The sequence below is a fragment of the Leptinotarsa decemlineata genome, unplaced genomic scaffold (assembly GCF_025532065.1).
Source record: "Leptinotarsa decemlineata unplaced genomic scaffold, Ldec_3_MD MMD2_tig00000505_RagTag_RagTag, whole genome shotgun sequence".
Lineage (NCBI taxonomy): Eukaryota > Metazoa > Arthropoda > Insecta > Coleoptera > Chrysomelidae > Leptinotarsa > Leptinotarsa decemlineata.
In genome coordinates, this window is record NW_027412549.1 from 1,967,379 (window position 1) to 1,992,582 (window position 25,204).

At 35.2% G+C, this 25,204-nt stretch overlaps 1 protein-coding gene and 1 pseudogene across 1 annotated transcript in view; one reads left to right on the top strand and one right to left on the bottom strand.

Moving 5' to 3' along the window:
• Window positions 1-25,204, bottom strand: part of LOC111502228 (uncharacterized) — a 372,461-nt gene that overhangs the window by 294,630 nt on the left and 52,627 nt on the right.
• LOC111515542 (isocitrate dehydrogenase [NAD] subunit beta, mitochondrial pseudogene) lies at window positions 1,349-2,525 on the top strand (annotated as a pseudogene).

Sequence of the window (25,204 nt, forward strand, 5' to 3'; positions counted from 1 at the left end):
CCGTCACAACCAGTGCTTGCACTTCCCTACATCAGAGGATTATCGGAGAGGATAAGAAGAATTGGTTCCAAGTACAACATTAGAACCTGTTTCAGATCCGGTAACACTATCCGTAGCAGCCTCACGAAAACCAGGCCCCCAAACGCGGACTGCGATTCCAAGAATTGCATTTACCGGATACCCTGTGAGTGCGGAAAATCCTATATTGGTGAAACTAAGAGGCCATTGAATGTTCGCATTGCCGAGCACAAAAAGCACACACAGCGAGGAGAAACCAGCAAATCAGGAATAGCAGACCATGTTTGGACCCATCAACACAACATCGAGTGGTCCCAAGCTGAGATCTTGCACAGAGAGGAACATTGGTTCAGGAGAAAATTCAAGGAAGCCGCATACATGTTGTCCAACAACGTATTCAGCCAGGCCAGCGTAGATATACGAAACATATGGAAACCCATCATCAAACGAAAAATGACCAACTCCCGCCAAAACGGTCATCTCTCACGGAATCAGTGAAGCGGAAAATGGAAAGTAGAGAAAGTGAAAGTATTTCAACGACCTATAAAATAGTCATCTCTCGGAGGAATCAGTCCAGTCATCACCCGAAGACGATTGTAGATACCAACAATCGAAACGTCGTGAACTAACGTGACTTGGAATCTCTACACTTTTTATTTTTTATTATTTTCTTTTTTCATTCCTTTAATTTTTATTTATTCAATTATTATATTTTTACTTGTAGGTTATTTCACTATCATTTCATTTCAGGTTTATTGTTGCTTAATATAATTGTTATTTTCAACTATTCTTTTTTTAATTATTCTTTTTTACTTGTTTCAGGGATTTCAAATCATTTTATATAGTAGACAATGGAAGTCCGAACTAGTGAAATTCATCACGAAACATTGTCAATCACCTTCAAACAAACACAAATTGATATATTTGTTTCCTTCTATTTCAGGATTATGTATACTTTCAGTCATGTAGCAATACTTAATTTTACAAAAAATACCAACATACTTGATTAGTGCCGCATCGGCTGGACTTCCTTCTCTAATAATTACTTCAGAAGATCTATGAGTGACACGTTTGATCTGTTTTGGTACTGCTCAGATGTATGAGTTCCTTAAATATTTTTATTTTAAACTCCAATTATCGAGGGTTTTTGTTTCAGGAATAGCATGGAATTGTAATATATATCTTGATTTTGAACGTGGTTTTGGTACTGATAAAAAATTCTGCACCAATCCTTGGTTTTTGGAACTATGTATTTCGTATTTCTATTCTGCTTGGAGTGTCCATATTGAGTAATTTGTTGACAACTAAATGTCTATATATAACCAAAAAGATGTCAATTTGCACTAAAAAGTAAGAAAAGTAATGTTTATTTTGGAGATATTATACAAATTTTTTAAATATACACTAGAACCAATTCTACTTACAATCAAGTTGTCTGCACGCTGATTCCTGGAGATGGTGTTGGCCCGGATTAATTCAGTCTGTTCAAGAGGTATTTTCAGCAGCAAAAATACCAGTTGAATTTGAAACCCAATTCTTTTCCGAAAATAGACCCACAAAGAATGTGAAACACTAGATGAAGTTGTTGACTCCATAAAAGAAATCGTGTTTGCCTTCAAGGAATACTCGCCACTCCACAATACAGCCCAACAGGAGATCTCCAGAACCTCGATATGAAACTGAGACAATCTCTGGACCTCTACGCCAATGTCGTTCACGTGAAAACATTGCCGGGTATCAAGTGTAGACATGATCACGTGGACTGCGTCATCATCAGAGAGCAAACAGAGGGAGAATATTCAGCGCTGGAACATGAAATCGTCAAAGGGGTAGTAGAGTCTTTGAAAATAGTCACCAGGAAAAAATCTGAGAGGATAGCTGAGTTTGCTTTCGAGTACGCTACTAAGAATCATAGAAAAAAAGTGACGGCTATCCACAAAGCGACAATCTTAAAGCTTGGAGATGGCTTATTTTTAGATTGCTGCCAAGATGTTTCTAAATGTTATCCAGAAATTGATTTCCAAACTATGATTATTGACAACTGCGCGGTTCAGTTGGTAACCAAACCTCAACAGTTCGAGGTTATACTAACCCCTAACCTCTTCGGAGCCATCGCCGTTAATATCGGGGCAGCTCTTGTAGGTGGCGCTGGAGTTGTTCCAGGGGCCTCTCACTCAGAAAAATGTGTAATTTTCGAGCCAGGTGCTAGACATACTTATTCAAAGGCAGCCGAAAAGAACGTGGCTAATCCAACTGCGATGCTACTTTGTTCGGCTGAGTTACTCAAACACGTGAATCTTCCGGAGTACGGCAATATGATCAATAAGGCGGTGTTGAAAATCTTGAGAGATAACCAGGTGAAAACAAGAGATATCGGAGGAGATACTGGTACTCGGGAGTTCACTGCAGCTATTGTACGAAATTTGGAATTACCAAAAAATGCAAGTAGATGAAATGCGTACTACGGCTTCATTTGAAAAATGATTAAAATTATTATCAGTAAAAAATGCTCTATCAATTTCATCATTCAACTTGTGAATACTGTTGCGACAAATGAAATATTTAACAAAAATATAAGTGGATAGAGAGGGTTGGATAAAATCTTATTTGTAAATATGTTAAGGAAGTTTTTTCGAGTTAGAGAAATCATGGTTCGAGCCTACAGGCTGAACGATCGATTTTCACTGCCTATTGTCCAACCCGTGCTAGAAACCGCACAATGAAAGTTGAGACCTTTCCTTAGCTCTCGAAAGTTTCGAATTTTGAGGGTTGTCGTTTGAGGTGGCCGACAGCTGGTTAACGGAGACAGATTCTAACGGAATTCAAGTAGTAATTATATTTTTTCTGTTCCAGTTTTGGAAAATAAAAAAAATTAGTTTACCAAATGACATAAGTATTCAAAATGTTTTATTTTTACAGTTATTTGTAATTGATAACTGTACCAAAAGTTCTGTAGACGTCATGTTACTCCTTCACTTCCTTTATACTCGGAAAGATGGCGTTGAAAATGGAGGTTGATATTTTTAGATTAGGTCGCTTTTTAGTAATGGAATCTAAATTTCCGTTAACGAAACACCTGGCGCTTCTCGCAAAGGTAAAAACATCATTCAGTTCAGAATGCTTAAATACCAGAAGAAATAAATTATAATAGAGGTGTTTCTATACGAATATAATAGAGCCATTTTGTGCGTAACTGGACACTGGTGTTGGAAGAGATGTGCTGAAATCAATAGACATTAATAATTCAAAACTATTGTTCTATTTTCTGCAGAAAGGATTACGATGGCCGGGAATTAATAACTTTGAATGAACAGATATTACATTTTGTTTACACAATGTGTATTTGATTATATATATTCAGTATCCCCCGAGTGATGACTTTGGAGTGTTTTTTACAAAAAAGTTTTCTCTACTTTCACTTTTTATAAAACCAACCAATTGTTTATTATCGCTTTTAAATTAGATTCGAAGAAAAAAAACACTATTTTGGGAACTTTACCTTTCTTTCGATGCCACCTAGACATTTGATCAATTTACTCGAGTAACTAACAGATAAAAAACATTATAACGAAAAATGATATGACTTTGTACCAGTTTACTAGTGATTGTTGATTCATTTGTGAAATATTTTTTCCAGAAGGTTATGTACAAGATTTAATGACCAAAATTGGTCAATGGGTGGAATGCAATCTATGAAGAAAACGACGCAATATTCAAATGACATCTGGCAATGGGTATTATGTGAATGTAATAAATTAGTTCAACAGTCATTATGTCAATTCTATAGACTATAGATTTCACAAAGCTGAAATTTGTCCAAAAAATCAATTATAAAGTAAGTGAGGTCTCATTTGTGACAAGATTACGTCAGTCAGTCAATTAAAGTGAAAATTCGCGCTGTCTCAGATTCCAGACCAGTGTAGCCAGGAATCCCCACCAGTGTGATCAGCAATCCACACAATTTGTTTAGTATTTCTATTGAGAAGAGTTTTTTGCCAGTTCATATGTCCCTCTGCAGGTCGAAATCTCTGTCCCAAATCTCAAACCGTCTACTGCACTCGTACCAAAACCTGAAGATGCTTTCGACTCATCAGTGACACAATGAAAATCTGCTTTTATTGTGTCTTCCTCTCAGAGGATCCAGTCCTCTGGAGTGTCATTCCCAGAGTATATAAATTTCAGTGTTGTATAGGAGTCCAGTAAGATGTAGAGGGGAATTCGGTTTAGAAGAATTTCCAAGGCCACTGATGTGGTGTAGATGGTATTTATTGTTGACAGTCCGACAAACCTGTCTTGGTACACCAGAGAGTCCAACAATGATTGCATACATCCAATGGATTTTCTGCAGACATGATAATGATCGACATGATCTCAGGGCTAGTTAGAATAGTACGTATAGAACTTAGACATTAGGCGTAATATCCATAAAGAGTGACCAGGAGATAATGTCCCGCCCTGTGAGAAATCCCTGATCATCCTAAACCTAAGGGTGTCATTTTGAAGAGTCAGTTCTGTTCTGTATATGAGAATGACACGGATTCGTCCGGCATTAATCGATTTTATTTATCTATAATAGACTTATGGGCCTTTCAAATATAAAATGTTAATCAACAGTAAATGTTCAAATGTGATATGTATATGACATATTCTTAACGGTACAATGAAAAGTGTCATCAATCATCACATCAAGGTGTAGGATATTAGAGAACCTTCTTCATATTTTCTCGAGTATTTTTCCCCTCATGGAGCAACCACTACTACCATGTATCAAATGGAACTGAAATCTTCCGTCGCTTTCCGCGTTCCCTTTGATGAGAATTTAAGTGCAATATCATCTACAACGATCACCGACTGAGCTAATCCTGGCGTGAAACGAAAGATCGATATCATCATCGTCTTGAGGGGACTTTCACTCGTTCCGGCCGAAGAGAGCCGTAAAAGCAGCCACTTGCGAGGACACACATATATAGCTTGTGTGTTGGTTGAGAGTTTACCGCTCCATCCTGGCCAATTTTACGACTTCTAATCTTGGGACAGTGTTGCTGACTATTCACAGACAAGATGAATGGATACTTCCTTCATTTCGATAGATGTACAAATTTGTGTTTATGTAGAGGAACTCACGAGTTATGTTCTTGACATGTGAAACAGTGAGGACAAAAAGAAGGAAACTATTACTGTTCCAAATATTTCCTGTACTATATATTTTGGAAAAAACTTTATACGATAATTGCAGATTCATGTTAATAAGCAACATCAACATGACGCTCCATTTTAAAGAATCGATGTGATACAATTTTTGAAATTTCATGAACACCTTATGTAAGGCCACCAGAAGCCTAGAGAAAAAAAAATGTATAGTCTTGTTTAGTTGAACATACCCACCTATTTATATGTTTAAAAAATATGTATAAAATATGTACTTCCGTTAACCAGCTGTCGCACCCCTACGAACGACAACCCTTTTAACATTTTAACGTGTGATTCCTATATTAATGACTACTTGTTATGATATCCGAGATTTACCTGGTTTCCATCTATAATTAATAGTGAACAACAAACTTTTTCTCTGTTCATTTTACATTTTTCGATTTCTGAACTTTCGAAAGCAATTTCAAGCCTTTCTCATTTAATGTATAGCCATTTCCTAAGGCATATTGAGCGACACTAGACTTCTCTGGTTTATTAAAATGAATAGGTTACACATGTTTCTTGTAGCGAATTACTATAGTTCGATAAGTTTGACCAACACACTTTTTTCGCAATGCTCACAGTTTATTTCATAAATTTCACACTGCTTTTATTCCGTCGTTGTTGATATGCACTTTTTCGTGTGTCTTCGAGCTCTCTCAGCGATTTGCAAAAGACAACGCAAAAGACCGTCCTTTCATGCGACTCTTCAATCTTGGAAACAAGGGGGCGAATCTGGTGAGTACGGAGGCTGAGGCATGATTACGGTGTTGTTTTGTCTGAAAAATCACGAAGAAGCAATGACGGGTGAGCAGGTGACGGGTGACGGAAAAGTCATGAATTGTTTTTCCACAATACCAGAAGTTTCATTCGTATTGCTTCTCGCAAGCGGTGCATAACTTTAAGATAATATTCCTTATTGACCGTACGACCATGTGGTAAGAACTCCCGATGCACTGCGCCTCAGTAAGCGATGAAAACAGTGAGGAAAACCTTGACTTTTCATCGAACTTAGGGTGCTTTTTTGTCTTGGTTTTCCTAGGCTTTTTCATTGGCACCATTGAACTCTGATTGTCATAACCATATACCCAGGATTCATCACCCTTTAAGTAAATCTGGATCGCCGTTGACGTCATTCAACAATGCCAAAATCCTCAGCAACTTCTCTAAAAGAAATTCAACAATTCTCCATAACAATTTTTTCACTTTCTCAACATTTTCATTTATGTGCTGGAGCTTCCAGGGGGAGCGCCGTCATTCACATCTTCTCGACCTTCTGTGAAAAGCTTGTACCACTTGTAAACATTATTCCAACTAAGAGTACAATCACCGTATGTCACTGTCAACATGTCAAGTAGTTTTGAGCACTTAATTCCATTTTTTAAACAATATTTGATGCAAATTCTTCGATTTATTCTTTCGATAGCAGAAATTCGCCAAACACGTGAAACACTTCCAACTTTTACGCATCTCAACAGCAAAAAAACATGCTGAACAGCTGAAACTGTTAACATATGTTAGAGATGAGTGAACAATATAAAAAAGAATCGCTAATCGAATATATATGTAGCCCGCGAAATTTGAACATTAAACTTATTTTTTTAAAGTCCACGCATTTGTTGTTAGTATTGTTCAAAGTATATATCTGAATTAATAAAAATCAGTTGTTATCTTCCTGAAATTTTTAAAGAAAGAGAAGGTTTTCCTTGCAGAGTCTGTATTACTTGAAGTGACAAGTTGTGAATTATGTAATTTCGGAAAAACGAAAGTTTGAGAAAAAGCTTGCAGCCTGTATAGAGTCCTAGAAGATGACACAATTTGTTATCGTTGACAAAACAATTACTCTTTCGTATTTTTCCAAATATTACTCATGAGCTACAGGTCACATTATTACAAAACATTTGGCCCACTTCAAATGTAACGATTTTTTTTTTGTATGAAAGTTTGACCCTAAAGTGCATCAATATTTACTCAATATAGATCAGAGTGCAATGTATGTTGATTCAGTTCATACTTTTGAATCAGGTCGCTGATTAGATTACCGCATAATTGAAAGTCGAGAAAGCAATTCCAATAGACAACGAATTATTATATAACTTTTCAATGCCACAATTTTTATTATACCTTCAAAAAAAAGTTAGTTTTACATAATTTGCACAGAATTTCATTTGACTCAGTCTATTGACATTATCTTTCACCCTCTCTATTAGTAATACCAAACCAGACATCATGAATTTGACACGAACTTCTCCAGTAAACATTTCAGGAGCAAAATTTATGTAATTTGTCACGTACACCTCAAATTGTGGTATTTAGACGGTGGTACAAAAGAACAATGACGCTTCAATACCAGAATAGTTTTCATTAACAATTGAGGTGAAGTGTAAGGAGTGAGCAGAAATTATACATCAAATTCAAAAACATTGATTTTTTTTGTTTGCTGATGAATATACTCGAATCTCAATCACGATAAAAATTGAAAACGTTTAAAAAGAGTATGTTTGTACTTATTCATGCACGTAAGAAGTTATACTTGTTTCTTTTTCAAATTATTTTTCGCTGTGATTTATTTGATTATTCCTTTAAATTTATTCATGTATTCCCAATGTTTATTAAAATTTATTTTGATACTATCGTCATGCTGTACTGTGCCCACTTGATGACCGAATCAGGTTTTAGGAATCTGACCTGAAAGATCACTATATAAACTAATCGGCTTTGTTGAGAAGTAGGGTTCATTTGGTCGAGTGTTAATAGGTGTGAGCTACAATAAATCCTTGCGGGTTGCGGTGGAGGTTCGAATAGACTCACTCACTTTTGATCTAACCGAACCTAACTGTGTATGGGACAACATGACAATAAATTTTATTATTTAAAATTTTTAGATTACTTTAATGACAATAAATTTTATTATTTAAAATTTTTAGATTACTTTAAGAAAGAAAAATTTAATTTTATTTAATATTTGGAATAATTTGATTTGTAGTTAACTTTTTATTTAAATGTTGACTAGCTACATTCAGACTTCCTCTCCGATCGCGACAGAGGACGGTTGTGCGGATAACGACCGTCCTCAAAGATGGCACGTTTTTATAAAATATAAAGTGAATGAAAAAACGTGTGACAGCTTTGCCTCGAGCAAGACAGCTGCGCCCCGGACGAAGCTTCTGTTCATTATGGACAGGAGGAGTCTGGCAAAATGCGCTGGACTGAAAAGCAACGGCCATGTAAATTAAAGAAGAAGAAGAAGCTACCTTCATGTTTTCGGTTTTTCGTGACAGTGCGCGCGCGCATAGTAACAATTTACTCTCATCATTTTTCTCTAACGCGCCAAAAGAAATATAACTTTTCCATGTGTCTGAGATATTCACCCAAATGTTTAATTCAAACGGGGAACAAAAAATGTTCGATTTTATAATGAAGGAGTCTAAAATGGGTTCAAGTTATTGCAAGTTCAAATTTTCCAGAAAGTTAGGGATTTCTATTCGGTTCTGACAGTTCAAAGCTGGAACAAGCAGAACCCACAGATTAAAAAAACACTTATAAAATCGGCTATAGGACATAATAGGAGACTAAAATGAGCCTGAATTCATGCTAAAGCTAGCATACCTTGAACGAAGAACAAACATTTCTGGAATAGATTACAGAATTTACCAGAAATTATGAGAACTCATAGTGATTCTGCTAGTTCAACAGGGGTTACCAAAAGAAATTTCCACACCGTGATTGGGTCCAAAACTTAGGTGCTCTGAGCGAACGGAATGAGTCAAGAATGACAGCCTTCTTGATTCGTCCGGCCAAGATTTCTGCCTTGGTGCGTCAAGCCGACATGATCTTGAGATTGAAGAGTAGAGAGGGACGCTATCATTCCACCAAACACTCCAATAATAAGAACAATCATTTAAACAGTGTATTCCGGTTTGTATTTGTTTGTGCATTCTGAACAGTGTATTCTCAGTGTATTTGTCTCACCCAGAACTAAAAACTCCATGACGAATATACACTTGCTCTAATTGTTGAAAAAGATTACATCACTAGCATTATTGTTATTACTACTATATTTTATGCCTTACTAAGTCTAATTATGCATCCAGTAGAGCCAGCGTGGATTTCTGAATTATGTGTAAAAAAGTTGTAGTACATTGAACTGCAAAATCAATAAGTTCTCTCGAATGATCAGCGACTACTGCAGATATGAACAATTGAAAAATTATGAAATAATTCGCTTTCAAATTCAATGTCATGTTCAGACAAGGTAAGCTCGAACCCTCATTTTCCTTATCAAAACGCAACATTTGATTTTCTCGTGACTCACTCCAACGGCGCTATTATATTTTTTCAAATCAACTCACAGACCCGCTATTATTATACTATGAAATACGTTCCTCAGCCTACGGCTTTGCGTTAATTCCTGTGTTAACGGCCTACAAATTTCCCCAAAACAGTTATCGTTCTCCATCTTCGGCAAATGGAGGTTCTTGAACTCGGGAACTCGGCGAACACCTACAAATGTCTTTGTATCGATTCGAAGATCGTAGCCCATTATTCAACGTGGCCTGCAATTATGAAAGTTAATTAAACAACAGCCGACAGCCTCTATCGATGCAACAATCGCCATAAATAATTCTCTGGTTACGATCACTGGGCTGGAGGGTGGATTTTAGTGCGAACGATATAGGGAATTTCAGGGTATTTTGGAACAAAATTTTACTTTCCTTGGAGGTGCATTTCTGATAGCAACGCTGGAAAAATTGAAAAAACAGGAATCAAATTGTATTGAATGTACCTCAAAGTAATTGAAGACATTGGAACATCTTTCAATGATTCCGAATATCTGTGTCAAAACTATTTTCCAGGTTTGTTGGCCGTGGTCTTCCTTGTGAGGCGAGAGCTTCCCCATAGATTGTCTCTGATGGTTTCCGTTGGCTGAATATCGATTTCACGTTAGTTTTTCCACAGATATCGGATCTGCAGACTTCTACAGGACTCTTTCCGATCCGATTGGTAACATTCTTCACATATGCTGGAAAGCTTTTCCATGCCTATTTGACCTTTGCATTCTTTTTTTGGGTCGTTTTTCCTGAAAGCGTTTTTCAAATGATCTAAGAAGGAGATGATTTCTCTGGTTTCCCGTTTCATTGTGAATTAATTTTTGGGTTGGAGTTTTTACGGCCGCTATCACATTTGAAGAGACTAAGTCTCCGATAAAATTCAATGTTATTATTCAAGACTATAGAAAACGATGGAAATTCAGATGAACAGAAATAATTTCAAGCGAAATAGAGAGTTATCATTAATAAAATTTGGCTACCTCCACTTGATTGCTCTTGTATCAGCTCATTTGAATCAACTAATAGGAACAAAGCTATGTGCACCGTAAGCGGAATAAATCAGGAAACCGAAAACCAATCTGTAGTATGGAAAATAATTTTTATACAGTTATGTCCGGTCGTGGAGTTATCTCTCCGATCATTCCGAATACCTGTTATTATAGATAGGAAACATTCGAATATCGGAATGAAACGATACTGGGGGAAGAACTCAAGAACCATAGAACGAATAATTATTTTCATGAAACGTTTCTGAAAAATGTTTTTCTCCAAGAAATACCATCAGTGCATTAAAAATCACCCATAAATATTTAAAATACTTTCCAAAACTTCATGACATCTTTTTCTGTTATATTTCAGTAAAATAAAGTTTTTCAATTTATATTTTGTTTCAACGGCATCGACTATTTTGATTATTAGCCTCATGTTATGAGTAGCCAATGTTAAAACTTCCTGAGCAACTTAGGAAGCATCATGACTATTCGTACTCAGTCAGCCATGTATGCAGAACTAGATAAATTCTCCCAAAAAAATATCTGGTCGTCGTCCACTTTTCGATCATCGAGTCGGGCGTTTTCAATAATTTTGTTCATTTGAAAGATTACTTTTTCATTAGCAAAATCCAGACCAAATTCTTCGTTGCTGTTATGACGAATTCATGAGTTGTTTTATTAGATATCATCGAAATGTAGTTTCAGGATTCAAAAACTGCACAGTTTTTTTCATTGGTTTTTCAAACGAACTAAACTCGGTGAGATTTCAATCCAATAACTTGAACATAGTTCGATGTGGTTGTCGTCTTTCGGGATACAAATTTAAATACATTTTCGGTGTCCTAACACTGTTTATATCGTATTTGTAATAAATTTGAATCATATTTCTTTTTTCTTCATGCGTGAAAGCAATTTTTCGCCAAAAATTCAATGACTTGTACAATAACAAAATGTCATTGAGTGTAACAAATTGAAAGTCAATTTAGAAACATCGAAGTCAAAGCCTATTATGATAAGAATTAATTTTCATCAATATCTCCAATTTTTCGAAAAAGAATAATAACGTACGATACATCATTGAATATGTAAAATCTGGTTGTATTCAAAACAGAAAGAATCCAATGTAGCGTCTACAAGAAAAAATAAAGTTGATGATGGTGTCCGGAAGACGAAACGTCGGATAGCAGATTTGAAAACACCCTTATTCGAGAAATAAAGCCAGAAAAAAATAAAGACCATTTGTCGAAATTTCTTTTTTTCGGATATCTTCGGATATACTCGGAATTTCATACTTTCTCAACGGCATATTGTTATTCAGGTAAATGCGCAACTTTGCCTCGATTTAACCAGCTTCGTATCTCTCATAGTTTCCGAGATCCCAATGGTGAGGATCAAATTTGAAACACCCGTTATACGGGGTATATATTCCATAATTTTGACTGGATGAACTTGTAATCCATCACCACTGAACTGTCCAAAAAAGAACAAGTCTGAAGACACCTTCTGCTACTAAGATACCAGCTATAGGATAGACAGAAGACAATCCTCGAATATCACAGTAAAACCAGGTCTGGTGTTGTTCATCAAGCCGGTTTGTAGTAAAACTGCAGTTAACTGTCCGTCTTGAAGAGCCTCGTTATCTTCGATATTCGAGGATTGAGTCTTCTGTCGATTCCATAGATGGACATTTCGTGGGGGAGATATCATTGTCTTCAATTCTATTATTTTCTTGAATAAAAAAACTATGAAATCACAAAGGAGCTCCTTGAACCATATAGGTGAAACCTGTGAGCCTGGAAAGCTTTTTAACTTGCTACAACTCCAACTCAGTAGTTAGTAAATAAATGGTAAAACTGGAACCTCTGTGTAGAATAAATCCAAAAGAAGCACTAATCCCAATCATGAGCAATGCAGTGCGAAAGAGTATTGCATTTCTGGTGATTGGAAAAAGTGATTGTTTTAGATTTACTATTTAGTATTGGAAAACATATAATTGACTGAAAATTATGTTTGGGATAATTATAAAAAATCATTATCAATCATCAAAAGTCATGAATTATCATGTTGGAAATTGAAATGTCCCAACCATGTACCGCGAATTGTTTTTACCCAGTTAGTATTTTTATGGGAAATGGAAAAACGTGGACTTTAGAAGAGAGCGCTATGACTAACCCAAGTGCTAATCATTGTGTGAAGTGTGTCATCACTCGGCAATCGTTTGCGCTCAAGTGATGATTCACCAAAACCAGAGGCGAAAAAGCCCTGCATGGCTGAATCTAAGGCATCCTCAGGTGTAGCTGACGTGCAAAAATCCTCATATGGGAAGGTTGTCGTGGGTATCAAGGTGGGAATCTTGCAACTCGACTATCCGACTACCTCCTTAACAGAGCATATACTTTGTGCCTGCCCCGCTGGGGACCGAATCAGGTCTTTAGAGTACGACAGAGCCGTACTCTTACCATCTGACCTGAAAGACCACTCACCATACAAACTAATCGGTTTCGTTAAGGAACTGGGTTTATTTGGCCGAGTGTGAATAGCTGTGTGCCACAATAAACCCTTGCGGGTTGCGGTGATGGGTCGAATAGACCCACTCACTTTGGACCTAACCTAACCTAACCCAAGTGATAGTTATCTCAATGGGTAAAAATTTATAATAAACCTCCCACAGATTCGAATTCTCTTATCGAGATTTTGTTCAATTTGAATTCTAGATGCATTTTCACGATCGTCATTCGTTCAGTCACCCTTTGTTAGCGAGGCCGACAACAACATCTATCCACTCCGGCGTTACATATGTTGAGCGAAGTCGGTGGCGAATTTGGATATCCATTGACCATGAAATTGATCGAAAGAGGTTCTTCGGGCCTTAATGGGATTAGCGCGGCTGCTGGTTTTATGTTCTCGGGCTGGTGATTATCGGCGCGTGATTTGAAAGGAAAATGCAGAGGAAAATTTCTTCGAGAGCGATTCTGATGGTATTAGGAGAACGGCTGGGGACGAACTGATAGGAAAGATGCAAATACTCTTTGGTAATTTCAAGTTTTTGTTTCCCATCTGCGGTTTTGTTAGTTTCGACAAAAAATAGGAACGAACTGAATTTGAATTTATCAACCGAGCTTGAATTAATGAACCGACCTTTACTTAAAAATCGCCGAACAATTCTGTAGAAACGCTCCATTTCAAATGCTTTACAATCAACCCATTAGATAACGTAGCAGAGTGACTCGAAATTACCGCCGCCTGATATACAAAATAATTAGTTTTCCTCTCTGACTGTCCTATCTGTAAAACTTGTAGAAAGTGGCTTGATAATGCCGGTTTCTGAATATTTAACATTGAAATAATGTTCTAATTATTGTTCAGAGAAAACATGTTTCATCTTCCTGTTTCTCTGTTGAAATGAAATGAAAACTTATAGAAAAGGAAAAAAAATTATCAAGCAATTAAATGTTTTCTTCAGTAACAAGTTAAAAAAACACGTCCATTTGAAGAAACAACTACCGTTCCGTCGATAACCTACGACTATTAAATCACACAAAAATAACCTTTTTTTTACATATACTCCATCAATAATGAATGAGAATGAAATTATCCTTCAAACTCAAATTTTACGAAGATTTGCTGTTGAAAACACTCGCTGTAGTTTTTTTATTTGTGCGGGTGTAATCCCAAGTCACGACGCAAAATTCGCTAAGTTGTGGTCTGCGAAAGGCCGAGTTCTTGTGAGCAACGCAAAATCGATTGCCTGGGATTCTCCTGCACACTCTCACAGGCAGCGGCGATGTTTTCGGCAGATCTTGCGTTTCATCTACGTGTAAATCGAACGTTTACTAAACCAGTGGACTCAAATTTATCCATCACATTGCGAATAGTCTTCTCAGTAACAATCGCGCGGTACGTTGCCCGAACTGAACATCCATTAACACAACTTCATTATTTGCATATGTTGTTGAATGATATATCCGCCCCTGTTGATTTGGCAAAACAAACTGTATAAATGACAACTAATTTGACAGATGCTGGATGAATCACTAACACTCAATGCATACTGTGACTACATTTGTAAGAAGATATAAAAAAAACCAGTCTTTTCTACAAGATTTCATCGGAAGCTTCTATTTTTTCAAAAATAACAATATACAGAACCATTATACAGCCCCATTTTGATTATTGTTCCACTCTGCTTTATGTTTTAGATCAAAACTATATACAGAAGTTACAGAAACTGCAAAATCGATGTTTAAGAATCATCTTAAAATGTAATAGATATACTTCCATTCAATGCTTGCTGAGTGCCCTTAAGTGGTATGATGAGGCAGATAGACTGTATTACTAAAGTATGATATTTATTTATAAAATAATCAGAAATGTATTACCAAAATATTTTTGATTCCTTCATTACGTAGGTACAATAATCGAATTCATGATTACACAAGAACCACTAATCAATTCCACATTTTCAGGACAATAACAAAGCAATCTATGAAATCGTTGTTTTTCAGAGGATTGAATGATTTCAATCAATTACCATGCCACATTAAAGATTCTGTTATTTTAAATTCAAGGTTCTGTTGAAAATATATATTACATCACGTACTCTATGAATTTTCTGATTTTTTTTTTATTTTTATGTTTCACATCATCGAATTGTTTTATTGGTTCGAGCTTTTATGTGTTCTGTATACATTGTGTTACATCGTGTTACATTGTGATATGTTGACTATTTCATTACCTACCCACTCGAATAATTGTTTTTAAGCCATAATATAATTGTAATATGGAACTAACTATTCTGAATACTCCTGATTTGTTCTGTGTTATGAAAAAATATTCTCAGGAACACATTTCTATTTTTAGCTATTTAGCTTCTTGTATTTATATTATTTGAACGTATTTTATTGTTTGTAAAGTTTTTATACTATTTTAATATTTTATATACCATTTTTCCGTTTTTAGACCTGTATTTATATTACGATTTCCTATTTTCAAATAAATAAATAAAAAATAAAAAAGATGTAGCTTCAACAAGATGGCCGTTATCAATTGTCAAAGTTCGGAAGTTTCTGTTGGAAGATCCGTTATAACATATATAATGAAGTTTATAAATAAAACTGACGCTGCAATACTGTTCCCTGCATTAGATATTTATTTTGGTAGCATTTACTATTTCAGCATTTCTTCAGGTAACGTTAGAAAATAATCATATAAAATTTACATAGAGATGGATATATCAGATTTTAACAATGTTAACAAAATCAATTAATAATAATGTATAATAAAATATATTAGCCTATCATGAGACCTAAGTGCTTTCTGTTGTTGTATTGCGAATTGTTTGTTGTAGGTTCCGGATTCAACTGATTGACTTTCACAGAAAGCTACAGAAAGAAGCAGAAGATAGATAGATAGATGAATAAATACACTTCATTTTGCAAGAATTAATTCTCATTGACAAAAGCAGTAAGTGAAGGAATATGTCAAACATATTTGTTGAAGAAACAAACCTTGCATGTTCATTATAAATGGAATTGTATCACAATTTAATTTACACATACACATATTAGTGTGAAATAAAAACAAGAACATAAGTATAATGATAATAATAATAAAAATATGATCGTTAATATATATTGTTAGGCTTATCTTGACAGAACACGACACAAATCTCGTTCAGCGGTCGATGTCGAAGCATGGCTCTACCAAGGACTGCCTTTAGGAGCCACCGGAGTTACGAAAAAAAGGGCGTGAAATACATAGAACGACTCTTTCAAAATAAAAAAGTTGTTATAAACTTCCGGTATTATTGGAAGTGAAATGAGGTTTCATTAGTTTCATTTGACGAACTCACTAAAAGTGAATTCAATTTTCAGAATATAAACCATACCCTACCACTCTCAACTTGGATATTTATTATTTGTGAACGTTTTAATCACACCTCTTGCACATGCTCTTCTCTCACGTTGGGAGGGTGAATAATGAACCGATCTCAGCTTGGTAAATTCCGAATATTTACCATAAACAAGGAGAGTTCACTCCTTATGTTGCCACTTCCTTCGGGCGAGTAAATAATGAAGACGCGTACTACGTAACAGCTGGTGTATTATTCTTAGTTTTAGCAAACAGGTAGCTGATTGGGGACTACCTTGCTTGACTGAGTTGCATTTACGTTAACGAACATGCCAATCAAGAAAGATGAATTTCCATACAGTGAGTCCAATTGTTTTCAGAAATTCCCTTGAAGAAGTTATATTTCTTAGTATATCTCTCCCGTACAAACTTCTATTTCCAATGGAAGTTGTGAGATTGTTCTATTCGCCGTATTGCGTTATAAACGAGTAATAGTAATAAGACCAGGCCATGAGCGAGACAATATGCGTTTCGTATTCGATATATGAAGGATTACAGAGAGATCTACAAGCACTGTAAGGATATGTGTTAGGATTTTTTCTTAATTTTTTAGGTCAAGTGCACAATTGAAATTGATCCAAGAGTTGTGCTTGAAACTTAACTCATAAATATGAATATATGGACTGGTTCAATGTAAGGGTACGGTTTTCTATGTCCCTGTGTACGTTTATAACTAAAGAGAGCTTGATTTCTCCCATGTCTTTCATATCGAATGGTTTTGACGAAGATTATTCAACAAAGTACATTTCTGTATTATTATTACCTATGAGAAGGAGAGCATCCACATAAATTAGGATTTATATCAAAATTTGGTCTTTTATTTTTGTAAACAGACATTTTTCTGATTTAACTACAGTAAAACCTTCTTGAAGCAGGATGGTTGTTTGAGCTACGATACCATTCTCTAGATGATTGTTCCAAACCATAAATGATTTTATTTAGTTTACATATTTTGTGATCATCTTCACAACCTGGTGGTTGTTTCATGTAGTCTCAGTTAAATTTCCATTTAAAAAGGCTTTGAAATTCATTTGGTGAATAAGGAATATGGAAAGGAAAACCGTTTGTCAACTAACCTAGCTCTATACCTTCTGATTTGTCCATGTTCATTACGTTTTAGAAGAAAAAAAAACATTTACAATTGCACTTCTACCTGGTGGTAAATTTACCATATTTTATTTCTTTCCATTGCCTTCTTTCATTGTAGCAGAGGAGCCCACGATGCAAAATGGGGATTGACTCGAGCGTCATAGATACCTTTCAGGCAAAGCTCAGATGATAAGGAGAAAAAAATGTTATACAATATATACCTTTTCATCGGTGGGGGAAGCTGCTATAGATTATTAAATATGTAAAAAAAAAAAACTGTTGCATGGACATACTCGAGGGCGTCAGATATTGATACCATCAATGTTCTACGTATTTTTAATAATGTTGGTATGTTAATCTGATCGTTTGCATGATGTGGATGGTTGTACGTAAGGGTTAAAAATGAAAAAAAAATATTGAGCGCGTCAGATTTTCTGAGGGGGTGTTAAGTGTACCAAAAAAAGGTCTCATTCAATAATCTGACGATTTAGATCTGACGCAAACTTGCGGCCATTATTATTATGTGCAAAAAAATCATCATTTTGAAATACTCAAGTGCGTCAGATTAAGATATAATATGGTTCATCTTTATGTTTTAGACGTGCTGTCTCATAATCTGACGATTATCTAGAGGGATTCGCCCAATCTGACAAAAAATATTTTTTTAAATTTTATTTAATCATTGAACTCAATTAATTGAAAAGCTCAGGAAATAGCATGCAAATAAATTAGTGTATGTTTTTTAAGTAGAAAACTTGTATTTATGAAAAAAATAATTTAAAAACAATGCTCAAAAAAATTTAATTTATTGAAGAAAAGAGAAATGAAACTTTCTATGTTTTCAACCACTTTTATTTGTAACTAACGTTACTACAGTTACTTATACAATATATAAGTTTGAAAATGTCCTTATAGGACGAAACTGCAGTAACGTTAGTTACAAATAGAAGTGATAAAAAATAGAAAATTTCATTTCTCTTTTCTTCATTATGATTTCCTACCACGTAGTAACGGCTACATCCATCAATTGTTTGAATAATTAATCATCATCTTCATCTTCATCACGAACGAGTCTCTGTGATCAGCTGTGATGGCAATAGAATTCAGAGTGGGGACGGAGTGAGAGAGTAATAGATAGAGAAAAAGTGAAAAAGGAATAGAAACGCGGAGAGGAAAACATAGGCATCACGCAACTGAACGCATCAAACTTTCTCGACGAATTTTTGGTATTTCGGCTTGCGGACTATATATTTTTCGATAACCTTGAATTATTTTCTTCAAAATAAAAAAAAATTAGCTACGCTCGAGAGTGTCGAGACGTTTTTTCTACAACTTTGCTGCCCTCCCCTTTCTTTACGTCACTCTCAAATTGTCAGATTACTGGAATATACACTTTTAAGCATGTAATTAACTCACCCTACCTATATCTGACGCGCTCGAGAATTTCTGATGATCAATTTTGTTTTACTAATCTGATCCCTTATCCTTCACGGGCGGCCTTATATATGGGGCTCATTTGGTGGAGGTACTTAACCGGGTACAAGGTATCCCCCTGTATATTAATCTGCCACGCTTCAGTAGATCCCGAAATCCCCGCTTGGGCTCCCCTATTATTGTTTTTTTACTTAAAACTCTGTCTGTGTGATTGACTAATTCATTTATACTTTCATGAGTGTCTGCATCTATGTAATTCACAGCGTTCAATGCATAGGCAACATAATTTTCTTTTTGCTATGCAGGCTTCTAGATGTTTCTTTTCTGTCTAACTTCTTCCATTTCATAACTTTCCGCTTGAGGTTCTTTTATTTCAGGTCCTTCCAATTTTCCTTGTTGTATGATTGAGTGATTGTTGTAAAGAATGAATACGTTATGCATATATTTCGAGTCTTCATCAAAAATCACGTTCCTTTAAATGGTAATTTTGTTTCTTGACATATTCCACAGCCTATAATAACCATTTGCTGCATATCCAACCATCAAAAGTTTTCACATTTCTCATCTATTTTACTTCCTTTTTTATTTGGGATATGGTTATACACTATTGAAGTAAAAACTCTCATCTCATAATCAAGCAGGAGTAGTATTTTCAGCATGGACTGATTTATTGGGTGTTCCATTAATAACGTAAGCTGCGGCTCTTACAGCTTCTCCACATATACATTCAGGTAAGGTACTGTCTGCAATCATTTGCCTGGCTTTATCTGATTTTTAATGAACATCACTACTTATACCTGATACATAACGACATGAATGTGACATATGACGTGGAACATAAAACCATAGAACTCCAACATTCTGTAGGTCTGGCCTCCAAGGACTTTATTCTGTTCGCAGACCTCAAAAAAAATGCTCACCGATAAGAAATTTCGTTCGAATCAAGAGGTCATTGATGAAACTGAGGCCTATTTTAAGGCAAAAGATGAATCGTTCCACGAAAGTGGTATCGAAATGTTAAAACGGCGCTGGAATGATTGTGTGACTCTTGATAGAGATTATGTTGATGGATAAAGCTAATTTTGCCAAAAAAAGCGGGACTCTTCAACTCATGTGTTATTATAAAAAACAATAATAGAACAGATCAGAACTGTCAACCAACAACAATCAGGAGGCAATGGAGTTTATTAATAATATCATATAATGAATTGAGAAGTGATTTAAAAAATGAGAACATAAAAAAGACTCAATCCACGAATATCAAAGATAAATTAAGCTTCCCAAGGGTCACTTTCAAGCATCGCCGCCGAACAAGGTTTCTATTCTATCTTCCACAGCTTTTACTGCAAGGCCACTATATAAAACCAGAGCCAAAAAAATTCATCATCTAACTCAAACAGTGCTGTTTCAACCCACCAAGGTATCACTAGTGATGCTAGGATGAACCAGGAATGCATGGCAGAATTCCAAGACTAGAAAAATGAAGACCATTACTCTCATGAAAACCACTCAATCCACGAATATCGAAGATAAACGCGGCTCCCCAAGGCAGTCCGTTGCAACGCCAAGCTTCGACATTGACCGGAAATGAGATTCATCCTCTGCCTTTCACAGTAGCCTTCACTGCAAGGCTACCAGTTATAATAAATGACAGTTTAAAACACTTTTCCCACTTTTCCTACAAGATATAGTGAATGTATGCAGGAAAACAACTATACCTGGCTAATACGATGACGGGTATTGGTTTATATTTTACAAGTTGATTTATTTCACAGAAAAACTTCTTGCATATGCACCTATAATGCGGTTTCGAAGTGACATTCGCCATCAGTAAAGAGTGATTTCAACTTATGCAAAAGAGTCGAACCATATTTTCCCATAATGCTCCAATATTCATAGTCAAATCTTCGAATGGAATGAATTCATCTACTTCCACCACAGTGAATTCAAAATTTGTAGGTGGAAGCAGAAGCTAAGTACTTTCTTCTTGTTTCACACCACACATATTGATTTCAACCCTACAGGGGTTTGAAATCATCAATATTTAAAAAAATTGAAATCAATCAAAGCCGGTCAAAACTTTCATCTGGAATTCGAAGAAATCATTTGATGGTGTTTTTCGAAACCATTTTTGAAGTAATAACTTCTTATGGAAGGGTAAACCGGTTCGTTACCTAACGCATAACGACGCCAGTTTGTCTGGCTTTCCTTTCACTCAAGCATACGTCAGCGGAAGGCAGGCTCCTCCTCTCTCGTCAGCCAGACGATCAGTGTCTAATGTGCGTTAGACATGTACTGTTGACAGTATTATAAAAATCTAACCAGTAAACACGTAATATTAATGTGTTTTGTGTAACATGAAAAATTTAAATTTATACGTGCATACATACTGATATATTAATTGATTTTTGGGCACGAGTTGATTTTAATTTCCCAATTATATTATGATTTTCTTGAAAAAATTTTCATCAATTCCAAACCCTGACAGATACTATTCTCATTGGTGTCGCACCCATTTCAATTCACGCAACGTAGTGTATCAAGTGGGCGGTTTGGAGCACCATTACCCATTCATTTCGGGTCTTTAAAAACACATTATTCAGATTTATAATTACCATGGTCAAATCACCATTTCCAGTATGAACGCATTTGGTATTATAATTACTGTTGTTAGTAGATAGTTAACCATGCCGGGAATAAAAAAACTTGTTTATCGCGTTTTTTTCTATCACATGAAATTCAAGGAGTTCTTCTTCTTTTTTTTTAAATATCGAGTAATTCAGACACCTACACCATTACCCAAATCGTGGTCAAATGTCGACATTCAACCAAAATCAATTTCATCAGACGACTGACTGTCTACAAATAGATGGTCAACGTTTCAATTAACACCCACTCTGGAGAATAAATATTAGCGCATCTGATTTTGACGGAGACATGGCATAGAGAAAAGTGTCCATTGTAGAAACAGATGAAGTAACGCACAACAATATGAAAGTTAACTTGAATATATTTACCAATAAATTTTATTAATGCACCAAATAATAATACAATGATGTTGAAATACACAACTTAATATAACTTGAGTGTGTATTTCAACATCATTGTATTATGAAAAAAATATAAGAAATAAATATTGGATATGAAGTGTAAGAACGCTAATTTGTAAAGATGAAAAATATTAGGACCTGAAATGGAAATTAATCTCGAAATGAATCAATAATACAGGGTGTTTCAAATTAGATCCTCACCATTGGGATCTCGAAAACTATGAGAGATACGAAGATGGTTAATTGCGGCAAAGTTGCGCATTTATCTGACTAAAAATATGTCGTTAAGAAAGTTCTGAAATTTCGAGTATATCCGGAGATATCCGAAAAAAAAAACAGAAATTTTGGAAAATGGTTTCAATTTTTGTCTGACTTCATTTTTCGAAGGAATCGAAAATAAACTGCACTCCCACATTGTGTCTTTTTCCTTCCTACGTAATGGTGTTTTCAGATTTGCTATCCGACGTTTCGTCTTCCGCCACCATCGTCAACTTTATTTTTTCTTTTCAATAATGTAGCATCATAAGTTACATTATTTTTCGAAAAATTGGAGATATTGAAAAAAATTTATTCTCATCATAATATGCTTTGACTTTGATGTTTTCAAATTTGACTTTCAACTGTATAGGTTAGAAAAAATAATAAAAATGACAGTAAATAGTCTTGAATCCATCACCTGTGGTACCCATATGCCCGATAATCCTAAAATATTCGAAGCTAAGGATTAGCGTGCCGCTTGTCAAATATAGGAAGAACTTTCTGAAGTCTGTTATGGTCCCGCCCACTAGATGTGTGTTCGTTAGAAGACGATGAGAGCGAGAGATAGAGAAAGAGAGATAAAGAATTCTCAAGTATCTTCCTAGATTTGACAAGCTGTATTTATTTCAATGTAACATCCAGTGATACGAGACTGAAATAATTCTTAGAAAGAAAGACTAGTTCCCAAGGCATATTTCTTTTTTATGTAGGTACTCCACAAGTTAGCTGCATTACTTCGACACAATTAAATTGTATAGGCGCCATCCCCTGTATATTTAATACAAACGGAAAGAAATTATCCATCTTAGACAAATTCTTTCCTAAAGTCATTGAATTTTTACGGAAATGGGAAAATACATTATTTCTCAATTTGGTACACCAAAAAGTCATAATGTGAATGAAAGCAAGCATAAAAAAAATCTGTTTTTTCCGTTAATCAGGATGTAAACGTTCACAGCCGGAGATAACTGTGTGAAAGCTATTTTCAGGGTTTGTTAGCCGTGGTCTGCAGGTTTTAAGTCTGACGTTTCGTCCATGACTGCAGCGGATATTATCAAAGGCGATGAGGTAACGGACGCAATGTTCTCGTTGGCCTCTGAAAATATACACCGCATTTCAGAGCATTAATTCTAGAAGAAGAGAAACAGACCCACTTCTTTGAATTCTGTAGACAAGAATCAAAATGTAACCCCTAGGTACTAAGTGAGGTTTTTCCTGAAATATCAAAATATAAAGCATATTATAAACCTGTTTCAAATACATATTTGATCGAATTCGACAGGATAATATTTACAAAGACTTAGGTTGGAAACGTTTAAAATATGTTTAAAATCTGTTTTTCCGTTGTTCCGAAACACCACTCGTGTTTTGCTATACAATAGCTTTCTCAAGCATAAACACGTGTCGCGTGTATTATTTAGTTTTTTTAAGCTTATAATACTACTCTCTGTGTTGATACTGAAAATACTGTTCATGTAGATGATCAATAGGAGGGGTCCTAGTAGCGTGACACTCTGCTCTCTTTTTGATGAATAGTAAAATGTATGATATACTCTGTGGCAACTGAAGACATCTTTTCTCGATTTCAGTGTAATCTGAAACATTTTTGAGAACGTGCGAAAGAAAGGAAAGTGCAACGAGTGTGCAAATAAAACGTGGAAGTTGGTTCAAACTTTCTCGGTAAATAGATTATTCAAATGTCTGATGCGCAGATTTCATCTAGAACAGGAATTGGTGTGAAACAAATCCAGTTAGGGAAATTAACTGGAGATTTTAGTTTTAGTTTCGCAACGAAACTTTGGCGAGGTTGGGTGTTTTGCTTTGATGAAAGTGTGTTCGTGCAGCGATGCGAAAAGTGCTAAAGAGCTAGAAAATGATGTTCGTAGAGTGAACAGAACCGCACACGCACAGTTTGTATGGTCATTAGGGTAATATTAACAATATTTTTATATCAAAGTTCCGACTAGCCGTAGAAGTTAATGCTCAGGTGGCCAATTCCTCCCATCGAAAATACATAAAAAACTTGTTTGAATATGGGTAACTATGTTTCTTGTGAATGTTATAAGTTCAGACTTCAAAAAAAGGTATTAACAGATATGTGATGTAGCAGAAGAAAAAATTCAAAAAAATTAATGTGATGTTGAGTGTGCTAAAAATACCCGGACTGGAATATTTGGATGAGGTAATTTAAAAAAAGTACTATTCAAAAAATTAGAAAGGTATAAACGACGAGTATGAGTTTCTAAAATATAAGAACGAATATAAGAACAGGTCTAAAGTGAAAATTATCAGAGGTAGTTATTTGTAATTGAAATGATAATACATTATTTGTAATTTCAAAGACTAATTTAGAAAATACGACAAATGAAGTAGATAAACATAACACAACTCTTCACTTCAATCATCACTGAACTTTAAGTTTTGAATTTCATTTTCAGTGAAATATGAAACGTTGAATATCAATCAATTCAATTCATAACATTTTTATCTCTATTTCGGATGATGCCGTTATTTTCTATTGAAAAAAAGAGGATAATAATCATACTTCAGATGAAATATGTCATATTTTTGAGAAAAATTAAAAATATAACCCACTTGTTTGGAGAAGGCAAGAGTTTTTGATGTCGTAACCTCCCAGTTCAACAATTCAAAAAAGTTTTAGTTCGAGGGTAGTTTTAATACTGAATACTACCAGTTATTATAATATTCAATTTTGGATATTGTTGGTAAAGTATTTTTGATTATATTTTCATGGTTTTTAAAATGTGGGGTATTTCCCGGCTGAATTTGACGTTGGGAAAAATGACAATATTTTACAATCAGATAACTTCAAAAATTTTCACCTTCACATCATTGAACTTCGATTTCAGCGAATGATAATCTATAAGCTACCACTATTTTTGAATTATTCTTTGAAATTTTCAATTCGGAT